The sequence below is a fragment of the Rhinopithecus roxellana genome, chromosome 19, assembly GCF_007565055.1.
Source record: "Rhinopithecus roxellana isolate Shanxi Qingling chromosome 19, ASM756505v1, whole genome shotgun sequence".
Classification (NCBI taxonomy): Eukaryota; Metazoa; Chordata; class Mammalia; order Primates; family Cercopithecidae; genus Rhinopithecus; species Rhinopithecus roxellana.
In genome coordinates this window covers 10,483,230-10,498,227 of record NC_044567.1, presented here as the reverse complement: position 1 = coordinate 10,498,227, position 14,998 = coordinate 10,483,230, and positions in this window count along the sequence as shown.

The following is a 14,998-nucleotide window of genomic DNA, read 5'->3' as shown; positions in this document are numbered from 1 at the left end:
GAATGTGTGGAGCTACAGGGACAGTTGCTGCACTGTCCCTAGAAAGCAAGCCATCAGTGGAGAGCTTATTCTCTGTAAGCTGCAATAGTGTGGGGTTCCCCACTCTGACCTTCAGTGTGTAAGGGGCTCTGCTGCACTTAGCCATAAAAAGTCTCATGCTAATTTCGCATGAACCAATCATAACCTGGAATCAAATAGAGAAGGAATTTCTAGGAAACAGTTCCAGCTTAGATAAGTTCACTTAGTAGAAGACTACCACTGATGTATGGAGGATAATGGATCTTAAAACAACAAATGTGGAAACAAATTTTAAAAATAAGATTAATGACTCAAATGTATACTAGTGTCAATATTTACTTTTTATTAAAATAAAATTTTGAAAAACTTATGGAGCTCAAAATTTAGGCATCAATCAATTCATGGAATACTATTATTCAATATGGACAATTTGAATAATTTCACATCAGGTTTTTTTTTTAATGCAGTTACTCCAAAAAGTCATTAATCTGAAATTTCTAAGTCCATTTATTCATAGACTTATCATTCATTCAACTAATCAAGGACCTACTTGAATAAATTACTCTAGCTGTATTTCCAAATATTCTTTCATTAATGCTTCTTTTACTAGAAAAAAGCCTAGCACAATATCTGGCACCTTGTAATTACTTGGTAATGGAATCTCTTTGAAACTCAATGTAAGGTCATAAATTTAAGATGTGGAACATTAAGTAATCATATTCCTGTGGAATATTCAAAAGTAGATGCAGAAGACACAGAATTCAAAATGCAAGTTTACATGATTTGTATTTTACTTGACCTCAATTAAAATAACTATTTTGTCAAAGATAGAGGATTAAAAAAGAAACCTAGAAGAGTGTCCTTAGTCAGTGTGGAACGTTTTAGAAAGATACAGCAATGACAACAACAGTAAAAAACTTCATTTATTAAGAGGGAGATGGACAGAGAGAGTTGGTCAATTTTAACAATCAAAAAAGCTACGAATAGAACAATTTATCTTAATTTAAGATTGTAATATTAATGGCTATCTATTTCAGACAGAGTATTTTTGCAATTTCCCTTCGAGATTTATGAATTTATGGAATTATCCTTTGACAATTTTAGTCAGAGTTAGGTGTACTGAAGGACAACATTCCAAAAAACATGAAGCTTTATGTTAGTTATTGCTTATTTTCTTCAGATTTCAACTGGGATTCAGAATCCAGATGATTGCCAGCATGCCTAGAATGCCAATATATTACTGACAGTGACAATCTCAAGTGAAGAAGTATCTCTTTGCATCTTTTCACATGTCCATTAATTTACAGAATAAGTGTGGATTGGGGGCCTATTTTGTTCTAGACCCCACTCAGGCGTTGGATACAAAAAGCCAGGTACAGTAGGGCTCCTGTCCTTAAGGGGCTTACAATTTAGCAGAGCATGCAAATTGATCAGTAATCACCCACTGGTAAATGTTAAGGTAGACATAGTTATAGCATATGGTAGAAAAAGATGTCTCTCATCCAGATTGTGGGATCAATAATTATTTTCTAAGTGAAGTCATCATGAAACTGAGATATGAAGTGTTAGCAGGCTGAAGATGGCAACCCCAGACAGAGTAGCCAGCACACAGGAAGCATAAACTGTGAAACAATAAGCAGAAGGTGTGGTGAGGTTAAAGGGGCTAAGTAAGTGGTGGTGGTGGCGGTGGTGTCTAGGGCAAGATTCTGAAAGCTCCCCTATACTAACACCCGTGGAGCATTTATTGACGTGCAATAATTGTGGATTTAATAAATGCTGTGTGAGGACATGTATACCTGACTGAGAAGTAATGTAACCAATGAATTGTACACTGTGGCTATTTCTGTTTTTCTGTCCCTATCCTTCTCCATGACAGGTACAAAAGCTTTAAAAGCATCTAAAATGATATAATGGGAAGAGAAGATACAATTACTGTCCTGAAGGGCCTTATAATCCAGTCTGGAAGAGAAAGCATATACGAAAATTACCTGAAGACAAGAAGACTAGATCAGAGGTAGAAGTGATGTTGATAGTGGCATTGGTTCTCTATAAGCCCCAAAGTGTTTTCTAATGAAATGTCTCCCGGAGACATTTTCCAGCAGTAAAGGACAGTGGCCCCTTATTTTTTTACCCTCTACAATCTTAGGGACATAAAACTGTGTGGCAATTAGTCTATTTTTCAAGGTAAGTTAAAGATTATGTTCATGGTAAGGAACTGAATGTAAATCACACAAGGATTACTCTATCGACATGTCACCCTCTGCTTTTATTTCACTACCGGCATGGAGGCGTGGACTTCATGTTATTTCTTAAAGGCTTCTCAAGTGCAGTAGGGCATATATTCATTGGCCTGAGGGGTGGGTTACATTTCTCCAAGAAAATAAAGTAATGATCATCAAATAGGGTTGCTTTAAATGGACCAGCCTTGTAAACACTTTTACATACCTGAGTCTTTAGAGGCTGCAAGGCATTTGTAAGTTGGAAGCAAACTTCATGAAGTAGAGACTTGGAAATTCTATCATTTCAAGCTGCATTATGCATTGAAGAGGCCCCAAATAAAAATCTTGGAAAGAAGTTACTAAGAATCTATAAACTAAAAATCTGGTGAGAAATTACAGGCTTCTTGGCAATGTTAACTTTATTTTTTGCTGAGAAACACTGCATTGAGTTTAAATTTGGGGCACCTACAAAAAGCAAATAACAGCCACAAAAAAATAAAACCTAAAAACTATCTCCCTCCCCTGCCTCTTGTTTATATTTTACCCCAGTGTGAGTGGTACTGGTTAAAAGATAAAAACCAAGACCTTAGTTTCTTTATGTGTAAAGATAAATTAGAATAAAATAAGACAAAGCAGGTGAAAACTCTAAAATGATACCCAGAATAGGAGATTGTGTTGTAGGTTAGAAGTATTTTGAGCAAACCTTCCATCCTATTCCCTCACCTCCACAGAAGTATACTTCCCCATCTTTGACCTGGAGAGAAGTCAACAGAGTTTTAGTAGACAAGAATGGAATAGAGGATTGATAGATACTTGCATTCTTGGGCTGTGCCAAAGCCAGCTAACACTGAAGGATAAGGTTTCAGAGATTTTGCAAGCCAGTTGTCAAATAAGCCATATTAAAAAATAAATAAAAATAGAAACAAAGGTAATACCTACTCAAAACATATCACTTCCCAACTATTTTACTACCACTTACGAGTCTACTCTTAAGGTTACTTACATTTATTAAATCTATATTAGTGTGTATTGGGCTCCTGCATATCTCTTCCTAGTTCTGCCTTTGGATGATAATAAACTTGCATTATCAAGATGAAAATCATTTTAAGTGATATGACAGACATACAAATAATTTGAAATGAGTTATACCTAAGGTAGTAGCAGAAAAGAGCAACATTAAAAGACCTGCTGATAATTGGCACTTGGCTAGTGTCTAGGAACTTGGATTCCAGGAAAGTTCTCACCATTTCTAGAAGTTGAGACTAGTGACTCACTGTGCCTGAACTGTACAATGTGGTTTATGCTGAACACCAGCTTTCCTTCTGGGAAGTTGGAATTTTGGTATGTGCTAGGCGGAAGTTATGTGCATGAATTGCCTCCAATAAAAACCTTGGCACTGAGTCTCAAATAAGCTTGCCTGGTAGATAACACTTCACATATATTATCACTATTTAATGCTGGATAAATTAAGTTCTGTACATTCTGCATGTGACTCCACTGGAAAAGGACCTTGGAACCTTGTGCCTAGTTTCTCTGGATTTCTCTTCTTGCACATTTACCCTTTGCTCAATTTACTTTGTATTTTTTACTGTTTGCTGTAATAAATCTCATGCTGATTCTTGTGAGTTTTTCTAGCCAATGGCTGAACCTGGAAGTGGTCATGAGCTTCCCAAAACAGTGTTACATAAACTTAGTGAGAAAAAAAATGTACAAACGTGAAAAGGACTTTGTCTTCAGTAAACTCTTACCTTGAATTTCTTGATTCTGGTTCTGAAGATTAAAGACTGCTTTCTCATTTAATATGTGCAATGTTTAAACTTTATTAATTTAATCCATAGATCCCAGATTTTAATTTACAGTGTTTGGGGGCTATATATACTGGAGATTTCAGTAAATCTTTTGATTATGTCATTGACTTTTGATTGTGAGTCACCATTGGGAGATTTTGGTTACCTCCCAATGCATGTAAATTTGACCCTCTTCAGGACTTTTTTGTTATTTTCAATCAAGGACACAATATACTTCTTTTAATATATTTACAGTGTAATGAGTTTATGAGAATCTTGCTATAAATATGCTTAAAGGCTAAACATAAAAATAGGGTGAGTATAGAAACTGACATGCATAATTCATTGGGAAAGGTATTATGCAAGTTCCAAGCTCTAGAGAATGGTTACATAAAATTTTAATGAAGGTTTTGGCAACCCAAAACTCATCTATGCTCTTGAATAGCACAGGGGAATAACACTTTTCTCAAAGGTAGATCTAGGCAGTTAACCCATAAATTGTCAAGAAGATAAGTTCATTAAAGTTCTTATAGACAAGCCCAAAAATTGGACTAAGTTTCCATGTTCCTGTTGTTCCAACTATCTTTTTAATACCTGTGTTGCTTGAAAGAATACAAATAACATTTCCCAAAGAGGCCAATCAAATATATTATATTAATATTAGTGCCAAAATTATTATTAATAATAATACAATACAAAGTATCTGACATTGGCTGGATTTTATGTATAAACCATCTGGGTTGAAGGGAACAAATTATGAGTTTAGGGTGATTATTCTTTAAATGGTGCCTAAGAACTTGGCACATGCCGTTAGCAAGCATACGTAGGAGTTAATAGTTGATTAGCAACAAGGCTTACTGGTGAGACTTATGCTTTAACATCCACAACTGAAAAACATAGCTTTTAAATTAATAGAAGACAAAGATTGCATATGGAACTCAGTACATAGCTGCTTGAATATTATATGTATAAAATGCATATACATATTTAATACATTTTAATTTTCAAATAAGTATTTTGTTTATTTTCCTATATTTGGATGGGTTTGGAGTTTGGGTGGCAAAGATCTGAAAAGCCATAGGAGACCATAAGATTCACACCACTGATGAGTTACTCTAGGCAGAACAGAACTGCAGCTGATGCAAACATAGGTTCAGTGAGAAACAAGGATATCAAACCAAAGGTAAAAGTAAAAGAGTACAGTTTCTTTTTTTGCTTTCTCCCCCTTGCTTTTATCCAAAAACTTAATTTTTAAATTGAAAAGATTTTGATCCTGATATTTTTCTTTGATGTGAATTGGATAGCTGAAGGTTGATTGATTAAGATCACAAACTATGAGATTTTCAGAGATATTGGAAAGAGAGGAAAATGCCTCCATAGGCTTAAAAATGAACTTTTCTTGCATAGTGACTGAAATTCTATTACGTATGTAAGAAACCACTGGTTATGTTAAGTGGGGAAAGTGACCAACTCGTTCTGTAAGGCATGGTCTACCGTTGTAAAACGTATACACCTGAAGGAAGAGAAGCCTTATAATTCGAAACAATGACTACCTCTGGGTGTTAAGAGTCCATAGTCTTCAGAGTTCAGCATATTTTAGCAAAGGAACATACATTATTTTATAATCTGAAACAATACATTCCTTATATACCAAAACATGTGACAGTGCCTGTGTCTACAGCAAATATGCAGATAGACACACCTCGGGCATGCTCACTCCTACCACACTGCTCTTTCTGACTTGTCTGTCTTGTGATTGAAACTAATGAGCTCCTGCTGTTGACATCTCACCGCCACTTGTACAACTAACTTTAGCTTTAGACCCTACTTAACTATATGGCTCTTGTTTTTGATTTTGCTGACCTTTTATAGAAAATGTTTGTTGAAGATTTTAAAACATCTCTGCATTCACCGTACCAATTGACTCTGGAATTATTTGGGGTTAATTACCTGGTCTCCCACACACACTGAAACACATCTTCATTATCCCTTCATTCTCCCGAATCACGCTTATACAAACACTTTTTTTTGTGAATATTCTTGAACTCCTTCTTTCCCAGACTTTAGAATTACTTCTTATTAGGGGCCTATTGGCCCTCTCCTCAGTCCTCAATTTAAATTGGAAGGTTGCTGTCTCCATGCATCCACCTTGATCTCTACTATCTAGTACACGGTAGGTTGTCACTAAATGTTAAAATTAGAGAATAAGTAAAAGAGTCATTTAGTACTTCAGAGAAGCCCAGCAGAAATATATCTGCCTTCTTGGGTTAGTACTTTCTTTCACTTGACTAAATGCTTCCAAAGTTTTAACACCTGGTTACTCAGAACAAGGATTTACTGTCTAATGCAGCCCAGGACCATGTCTTTGGGGAAGGCCTGCATCCATCTCAGATAACGTCTTTAGTGTGAAAGTTGTTACCACTGCTCAAGGAAAATAATGAAAGTCAGGTTTTGCGTTTAAACCTTCCAATGAAGGAGGCCCAGTCCTAGAAATTCTCATTTTTAATTTGTACTTTCCCAAACCTGTTTGTGGATTCCTCATCCCCTGCTATTATGTAAAAATCATCAATAGGAGGGTAAATCTTGAGATCAGTTTGGATTTTATCAAAGTATCACCCTTATGATTTGAGGATATAGGACCCCAATGAACTGTGATAGATTTAGTGGTGAGGATGGAAATAGTAGCTTTCTGATAATCTGAAAATTATATCGTATATGTTGGTTTCCAGGAGGCCAAAATATTTAGAGTTCAACATATCTATTAGTCCTCTAATAAGCTACAAATGTTAAATAAGTAGACAGAGAAACCAAGTTATTTCAAGTACTATATTTTATTAACCGTTCACTGAAGAATACACTGAGCAGTCAAATATGTGTAATCAAAAAGCAAGAAACTCTCTTTTAATTTTCCTGTAGAGGCTTATAAAGAGTAAGATAATTGCTCTAAATTACAGAAGCAGGCTGTGTTTCATTTGCTTTGCTTTATTCTTCTGTTGAAATCAAACCATGTCCTTGGAACCTCAGCAATTTTCAACAAAAAACTTAAATAAACGATGTTTAGCAAGTGTTTAAGTGGGATGGAGACTGCACAAAGAGCAGCTTTTCCCAAAAACTGTGGAAGACAAGGGTTTTTTTTTGTAATAAATTTCAGTTCAATTCTTGTTCCCTACAGATTGATGGAACTGTAGCATGTTCAACTGTATTGTTGTCTTTTGCTTTGAACCCGAGACTGTATTCTTGGTCTTTCTGAAATAATATTATCTGTATGTGCTCCCAAAAGTTATTGACATTTTGGCCTGCCTAGGTCAGTCATGGTCAAAGTGAACCCAGAACTCATTTGCAAATGATGTGTCAAAAAACAATATGCGTTTTTATGGAGTATTGTTTTCTAAGGGCATGCCTGCCATCAAAAGAAGCAGAAACAGTTCTTAGAATTGCACAAATGCAATATATTTTTATCCAAATATGAATGTTTTGGCACTATTCTGTAACAAATTGGGTTATAAAATATCAGTATACTACACATTATAAAATTAGTATTTAAAGTATTTATGCTTAACTAAGACAATTGAAGCATAAGGAAGGTCATGCTGCAGATTTCTGATAAGAGAAATTAAACTGACATGTCAGATTTGGGGACAGATTACTCATCATTCCAATCATATATACATTATTTTGGCAGTTTACTCTCTTGTGTACCACTGGGCATTTTTTCTTTTTAATGGTAGTTTTGGGGCAGTGCTCTTTGCACTAACAAAGTATATTGAAATGAAAACACTGACTACTACAAAGCAAACAAATGTCTAATGGCCAAGGGATCCTGACTAGGGCAAAGCTGACAGTTCAATTATCCAAACAGGTTACAAATGGCTGCATTGAAGACAAATACCTGTGGATTTTGCTCTCTGAGTACTGCTCAATAAGATCGAAAATATGTCAAAGATAAGATGTCTTCTCTCCAAATAACTATGTATTTGTGAAATGTGATAAAGACGTATGTGGTGTGTGTATGTGTAAGTCTGTGTGTGTGCATGTGTTTAAACAACTAAGAGGATCCAGAGTTTGGGACATTTTTAAAAGGCAAAGTTAGTAGGAGCAGATTACTAAAATTTTAAAATCTAAAAAAAAAAAAAAAAAAGAAAAGAAAAGAAAATCAGGGCGGGGCTCAGCGTCTCACGCCTGTAATCCCAGCACTTTGGGAGGCTGAGACAGGCAGATCAAAAGGTCAGGGGTTCAAGACCAGCCTGGTCAATATGGTGAAATCCTGTCTCTACTAAAAATACAAAAATTAGGTGGGCATGGTGGCACGTGCCTGTAATCCCAGCCACTCGGGAGGCTGAGGCAAAAGAATCGCTTGAGTCCGGGAGGTGGAGGTTGCAGTGAGCCGAGATCAAGCCACTGCACTCCAGCCTGGGTGACAGAGCAAGACTTCATCTCAAAAAAAAAAAAAAAAAAAAAAAAAAAAATCAGTTTATCTTTCACCTCTACGACATTGCAACAAAAGTATTGTCACTGTGAATACCCTAAAGTATTACAACATTCAGATGAACCTTTAGAATCACCACATACAAATTATTCTCTGTCTAGTATCTAGTGTGAGTTGGGCATACAGTGATGCCATTTTTCCATAACTAGAAATCTACCAATGACTTTTAGGCTGATCACTGTCCATAATATCTTATTAACAAAATACATTATTTTACTATTTGAAATGCTATTTTGCTAAAAATAAAAAGCAGAGCAAATGAAATATGTGAAGTCCTTCTCTTGCTTTTTTCTGCAATTTTGTTGTTGTTGTTTGAGTTGGAGCCGGACTCCATCTTAAAAAATCATTCTGTAAGTCAAAACAGAAGAAAACTACTGTTTCTTTCCTGTCTTGTAAGTATGTGGGATGCTTACATTAAACACATAGAATTTATAGAGCTTCAATTAAATGAAGAAACCACCATGGCATTATAGCAACAGCACAGATTTTGGAGCAAAGTTATCCTGAGACCCAAACAGTAGTGCAGTCTTGGGCAACTTATTTAATATTGCTAAACTTAATTTTATCTGTCTTTAATGTAACACTGAAAATATCAGCATTACTCAGTCCGTAGGAATAAATAAAGAATGCTCATAAATTACTGGGCACGACAAAACATCATAGGTAATTTGTTGATGTTAGCTTTTATCATAGTGAATCATTCAGAGAGACATATAGTTGCCTGCTTAGGGTCTGAGGAACATGAACTCCTTATCTTCTTTCTTTAAATTATCAATTCCATTCATTCAATAGACACTTATAGAACAACCACCCTGTCAGATGCTGACTGATACCTGTGTTAACAATGCATAAAAAGGCAGAGTTAAAAAGGGTCACAATCTACTGAGAGATACAGGCAAACAAAAGAATATTTCAATCAAGGTAGAGGTAAAAAGCAGATGCTAAGAGAACAGTGATGACAGAGGCACAAAATCTGGATTGGAACATTCACTAAAGAAAGACCTCCCGGTGACGATGGTGGAGTACAGCCCTTGAAGTGAGTAAGGGTATTCAGGCAAAAGTGCTGGGACAATAAGTGAGATGTGAAAACATTTGCTAACTCATTTGCATTTGGGGAAGAAACCATAAAAATATGCTTCCTAGGGATACACCTGCAGACATCTAGTGTAGTAAAGGAACAATGGATTATTATAGACACTCAAAGCTGAATTGGAAAATACGTGGACAACATTTTAAAATTCTATAAATTCTTTTATGTCTATTTCTCTACGTAGGGTTCTTTATACAGTCTACTTGCCTAATCTAAGCCATATCCATTCAGAATAGCAAGATAGTATTATGGCTTGAGTATCCCCTATTCGAAATGCTTGGGACCAGAAGGATTTCATATTTCAGACTTTTTCAGATTTTGGAATGTTTGCACATAACATAATGAGATATCTTGGGGATGGGACCCAAGGCTAAACACAAAATTCATGTATGTTTCATATATACCATTGTATGTAGAGCCTGAAAGGAAAGCAATGTTTTTAATGATTTTGGGCAAGAAACAAAGTTTTGACTATAACCTATTTCATGAGGTCAGTTGTATAATTTTCAGCTTGTGATCTCATATTGGCACTTAAAAAGTATCAGATATGGGGGACATTTTTGATTTTCAGATGAGGGATATCAATCTGTATTGCATTTTATGGTAAACACTGTCAGGATTAAACCAACAGATTAACAACATAATACCTAAGCAAATAGAAGCCATTACACCATTCTTGTATAGACAAAGGAGATTTTTAAATGATGCTCTTGTTTATCCTAGGTTTATTGAGTTATAGTTGACAAATAAAAATTATATATATTTAAGGGGTATCAAATGAATGCTTTGATGTATGTATACATTGTAAGAAGTTCAGCACAGTCAAGCTAATTAGCATATCCATTATGTCATAAAGTTACCATTTTTGCTCTGTGTGTGAAGAGAACATTTAAGATCTACTCTTGGCCGGGCGCGGTGGCTCAAGCCTGTAATCCCAGCACTTTGGGAGGCCGAGACGGGCGGATCACGAGGTCAGGAGATCGAGACCATCCTGGCTAACACGGTGAAACCCCGTCTTTACTAAAAAAAATACAAAAACACTAGCCGGGCGAAGTGGTGGGCGCCTGTAGTCCCAGCTACTCGGGAGGCTGACGCAGGAGAATGGCGTAAACCCGGGAGGCGGAGCTTGCAGTGAGCTGAGATCCGGCCACTGCACTCCAGCCTGGGCGACAGAGCGAGACTCCATCTCAAAAAAAAAAAAAAAAAAAAAAGATCTACTCTTAGGAAATTTCAAGTATACAATACATTATGATTAACTATGGTCATGATACTGTACATTAGAACGTATTTCTCTGATAACTAAAGGTTTGTACTCTTTGACCAATATTTACTCCACCCCCCAGGCCTTGCTAACCATTCTGCTCTTTGTTACCATGAGTCTGATGTTTTTTAGATTCCAAATATTGGAGAGGTTATTCAGGATTTATCTTTCTGTGTCTGATTTAATTTTGCTTAGCGTAATGTCCTCCAGGTTCATCTGTGTTGTTGCAAATGGCAGAGTTTTCTTCTTTATTAAGGCTGAATACTATTCCATCATATACACACACACACACACACACACACACATATAGTGTGTATGTATATTATGTGTGTGTATATGTATAGTATATATATTACATGCACACACACTACATTTTCTTTATCTATCATCTGTTGGTGAAAACTAAGGTTGGGCTCATACTTTGGCTATTGTGAATCATGCTATAGTAAATATGAGAATTGGATAAGTCTCAACAGAAAGATACTGCTTTCAATTTGTCTGTATAAATCCACAAGTGGGATTACTGGATACCATGGGTAGTTACATTTTTAAATTTTTGAGGAACCTCCAAACTCTTTTCTATAATGGCTATAACAATTTACCTTCCCACCAACAGTGTAAAATGGTTCCCTTTTCTTTACATCCTTGCCAAAATTTATCTATCGTCTTTTTGATAATAGTCATTTTTACAGGTGTGAGGTGATATCTCATTGTGGTTTTGATGTGCATTTCCCTGATGACTAGTGATGTTGAGCATCTTTTCATATATATGGCCATTTCTATGTCTTCTTTGAAAAATGTTCAGGTTCTTTGTTAATTTTGTAATCAAGTTTTTTTGTTATTTAATTGCATGCATTCTTTATATATTTTGGATATTAACCCCTTATCAGATATGCTCTGCAAATATTTTTCCAGTATGTAGATTGCCTTTTTATTTTGATTGTTTCCTTTGATGTGCAGACACATTTTAGTCTGAGGTAGTCTCACTTGCTTGTTTTTGCTTTTGTTGCCTGTGCTTTTGGTGTCAACTTCAATAAATCATTGCCAAGTTCAATGTCAGGGAGTCTTTCCCCTGTGTTTTCTTCCAGGAGTTTTATGATTTTAGATTTTTTTTTTTTGTTATAGCTAGTTGCTTTTATTTTCTTTTACTGTTTCAATCATGCAGGCATGTGGATATTAGCACTAAAAAGCAGTTTTATACATATCTGTATATACTGTAACCTTAAGCCTTATAAAAGGATAATTATATATATTTATATATAAATAATTATGTATATATATGTCTTGCCTATCAAACATGAAATAAATGCATTAGTATGTGGTATTGACTATGTATAACCTGTCAGGCAAATAACTAACCACACCGTATTTTAATTTTCAATTTTTTAACTATGGCTTATAATTTTAAGCCATATTTCAAGATTGGAAACATTAAAATACTATCTCAATTTTGAGACTGTGAACATTAAAACCCAAAGAGGATGAAATACTTGTCTAAAGTCATGCAGTTTCTTAGAGACAAGCTCAGTTTCCAGCGCAGCTTTATAATTCTGAAGCTCATGTCTTTTTCGACTACTTCAAGATCTAAGAGCAACTAACTGTAAATAAAAATAAACATATTGAAAACTAGCATTAAATTTTAATTAACTTTTATGTGATTACTTTTAAATAAAAATAGACACCAAATAATACTACAGTAGTATTTAGAACTCATGGGAACATACCTCTCTTGGTTTAGTTCTTAGTTTCATAATAACTGCAGTGACTAATATGTGTATAAATTAAATTTATACCTAGACCTTTCCTCCATACTTTTCTGTGCTTTCCATATACAAATTTATTTTTTCTGTTTGTCATTCTGTGAAAGCTTTCATTTTTCCTTAACGCCACAATATTATTATTACATTAGTCCTATCGTGGTATGATTAATAAATCTGCATCAAAACAAAATAAAATATCACCCATCATACCTGTTACAACATTTTGTAATCTATTGCAAAATAGCAGATGAAACGTCTAAGAAGCTTGTTCACTGTGTCTTTGTTTTGTAATTCACAGATTTAAATAATAGTTCCATTTAGCAAGACTTGTAGTGATCTCAAAGTGACGGTTAATAGGTAGTGAAATCATAAGAAAACATTAAATTGATGTTCCTCAGATATTATCTGGTGCTATAATTACATGGATGAGCTTCCTGTAGTCTCTCTTCACCATTTAAAAGTCATTTATAGACTTACATTATTAGCTTATAAGCACATTAAGACCTATCCCATGCTCATTTTAGTTATATAAATGTAATACTTTATTAAAAATACTAAGAATCATTTTGAAGAATGAATTCATTTTAAGCAAAAGTTCATATTTAATTCATTAATATCACTCCTACTTCCACTCAAAATGCTTAAATAAGTCCATTACATTACTTTTTATAGTAATGAAAAAGTCACATTAGAAGTATAATTTAATTTGAATGCTGTAGAGACTAATTTTGTTTGCATTTCTAAATTGCTAAAGTTTAGTTCCTGAATTTTGCAGTTGTCATCCTTTCTCATATCCAATACATCCTTCTTTGCCTTCTGTGACTTGATGAGACTGGAGGACCTGTCATAATTTTAGAAGGGTTCCCAAATTTCAATAAGAAAATTATGAGTGGGAGTAGAGAAGTGTAGACGAAATAGAAGGCTGGAATTGCAAAAGTCTATAATAAGCCTGTATAAAGGAGGCTTTGTTTTTTTGTTTCTTGTTTTTTGTTTTTTGTTTTTTGAGACGGAGTCTCGCTCTGTCGCCCAGGCTGGAGTGCAGTGGCCGGATCTCAGCTCACTGCAAGCTCCGCCTCCTGGGTTTAGGCCATTCTCCTGCCTCAGCCTCCCAAGTAGCTGGGACTACAGGCGCCCGCCACCACACCCGGCTAATTTTTTGTGTTTTTAGTAAAGATGAGGTTTCACTGTGTTAGCCAGGATGGTCTCGATCTCCTGACCTTGTGATCCGCCCATTTCGGCCTCCCAAAGTGCTGGGATTACAGGCTTGAGCCACCGCGCCCGGCCAGGAGGCTTTGTTTTTAAAACAGAGTCATCCTCTACAGCTCCAGTGAAAAAATATTCCAGACTGGAACCTCCAGGTAGAAAGGAGAGATTGGATCAGATGTCCCTGACTTTGTTTCGAAATGTTACTATCCTACCTGAGTCTCTGCATTACTTCCAATCCCTAGGTCCATAATGCTTTTTAAAATTCTGTCTCGAGTGCAACCAAAAACGTTTTTCCTTGGTTTCTCTTATCATAGAGGCTGACATTTACATGAAGGATTTTTGTAAAGTTGAAAGTTGGAAAAATGGCAGCCAATTAAACACAATCCATTTGTTCATGGTTCAGATGCTAAACATCTCAGTATAGAAATACGAACTCACACAGAATAAATTCCCCAGACTTCTGTGGTCCTCCTGTAACTTGCGGTTTGTACTCTAAGAAATGTGAGTATGAAATCCCCTAATATCTTCCATGGTCGCAATTTATCATGAAAAGTGCACTGGATTTAGACAATTTAGTTCTGATTTTGTCTTATAAACTGATTTTATAGTGCAACTTTGGCAAAGTCACTTAACTTCCCTGAATGCAATTCTTCTCTTAAAAATAGCACAATTAAATGCATTCTGTGTAGGATTGCCATTACTTTCAAATGAGAGGCATTATGAAAATAAAGCTCAATAAATGTTTGTTTAAAGAGCAAAAAGCCATGACCCACCCTCAAGAAACATTTCCTTGATTTCTTTCTTCAATTTTGTCCATACAGCAGACTCTATTAACACTGTACTAGAGAAACTGACCTTCCAGGATAAAACATTCCTCAGAACTCTCCAGAATTCTTCCAATTAGCTTCTGATCCTTACAACATTTATATTTTACAGTTTCTTTCTAGGCCTGTGCTAAAACACATTCTTTAAGGCATAATTAAAATTAAAGTTTTTATTGCCTTAGTTATTATCTCAGTTCTTCTCTGGAGCATTTTATGATTACATATACAAGAGAATCCTGTTTCTCTCAGTCAGCTATTTACATACAGTATACCATCTTTCAATATTCAGGACATTATAAAAACCAATTAGATTATTCACTTATTGACTATAATTCAGATAATTGTAC